At 39.0% G+C, this 1,894-nt stretch overlaps 1 protein-coding gene across 1 annotated transcript in view; it reads right to left on the bottom strand.

Moving 5' to 3' along the window:
* The window catches only part of LOC101856391, a 9,021-nt gene that overhangs the window by 1,145 nt on the left and 5,982 nt on the right, over positions 1-1,894 (bottom strand). The gene's annotated exons all lie outside the window — the stretch shown is intronic.

Genomic DNA, 1,894 nt, shown 5'->3' with positions numbered 1-1,894 from the left:
GTGTATGTGTGTGTGTGTGTTTGTGTGTGTGTGTGTGTGTGTGTATGTGTGTGTGTGTGTGTGTGTGTGTGTTTCTGTGTGTGCATATACCGAACCCTTGGGGAGCGAAGATTTTGATCGCAGTGCAGCTGTTCATTTGAGTTTTGAAGTTTGAGGACGAAAGCGTTGGCCTACAATGTGAGATATGCTCTTTTTAGACTTGAGCACAACTGAAATATTATAACGAGTATATAGATAGATGTCCCATCGTACCGACAACATACCGTATCAACATTTTACTTTCTTACCTGTCGTCACAAAGAAAATTAGAGAAAGATTTGGTCTCCCTAATTAGAACATTAATAATTGTTACTTCCATATAAGTTTTACTCCCCTGCTACAACGACTGAGATTATTCAAAAGGTTAGCTGCTTCGTCCTTGTTTACAGCACAACGATAGTATAGCGTCAAGTTCATTGGTACAAGAATAGATAATTTATTCTTGTCACAATTATACCCTCGTCGGGCAGAAAAAAAGGCTTTACAAAAATACAATCAAAGACTGAATACCATTATATACACGTATCTGTGACACATATTATTATTTAGAGCATAGTTTGTCCCTTTGAAACGAAGGCTCGAAAAAATCAGTTTTCCTTGCATCCTTTTATCTCCATGAAAATTCTCCACCGATGAAATCGAGAATTAGTTGAAGACCTTAGCTGTTTTTGGCTTCAGTCCTCATTGATTTGCAGACGGCCGTTATCGCTGTCCACAAAACGTGTTGACAAAACGGAAAGCGATCTCACGCGGGTATTTGTACAGGCAACTCCGTTCCTTTGTGCCCTGTCTTAAGTTCCACCCCTTTTTAATAAAGACGATGAAATATATTGACACAAAACGGCGAACAAAGTTTAATCGAGACGAAATTATAAATAGAAGAACGATCAATTCCACTGAGAACTATTTGAGTTTTGTATTTGCTTGCAATAGCTTGAAATAATTTTTTTTTTCCTTCAAGAAAAAAATGTTCTCTCTTTTAGGAAATGAATTTTTTTTTCGTTTAGGAAATAGGTTTTTTTCATATATAGGAAATAGATTAGTTTTACCTTTAAGAACTCGCTGTGGGTGAAATCTCCAAACGATTCTGTCTGTTAATCTGTTTTGGGGGGAACTGCGGAGAGATAACTGAGAGGACGGCAAACAGCAGACGACGAGAGAGACTGGAGGGCCGGGCCTGTGTCTGGGGCACTCATCAGGGTAATAAATGACCTCATAACCAGGTGAGGTTAACCCTAAACCTGGTGACGTTAATCCTAGAAGTGAAAGTGCCCATGCCGATAAGTTGGAGGGCGTTACTACAGGCGTTTTTACTTTTTTACTAGCGTAAACTGTTAGTTTCGTTGGTGTATATTAGTGCTTTTTAAAATCAAATATTATTATAAAATCTGGTAGCCATTTTGAGACTAATGTACTTATCTTTAATCTCACAAAGTTGTACTGTTTTAGAGCTTTGGTCTTGTCATGAAATAAGACAGTGACTAACTAAAAACAAAAACTTCGATCGAATGCTTTTACTGGTCACCCTAACAAAGTATTCACTCCCCAAACAAAAAGCAAACAAACAAAAAAACAACCAACAACAATCAAACAAACAACAATTCTCCCAAAAGAAATTGCTCCTTCACTATAACCACTACTGACACCAGAACCACCACGATCACCATTACCTCCTCCTCCATCACCACCACCAGTACCACAGCCACCACCACCACCACCACCATAATCAACACGAACACCACCACCACCACCAACTACAATTATCACCACCATTACCACCACCATTACAACTACCACCACCTTCACCATCATCCCCACTAATACCACTACTAGCATTACCTCAACGACAACCACT

Source organism: Aplysia californica, unplaced genomic scaffold (assembly GCF_000002075.1).
Source record: "Aplysia californica isolate F4 #8 unplaced genomic scaffold, AplCal3.0 scaffold01182, whole genome shotgun sequence".
NCBI lineage: Eukaryota > Metazoa > Mollusca > Gastropoda > Aplysiida > Aplysiidae > Aplysia > Aplysia californica.
Note: the sequence above shows the minus strand (reverse complement) of the source record. Positions and strands in the feature narration are given on the sequence as shown.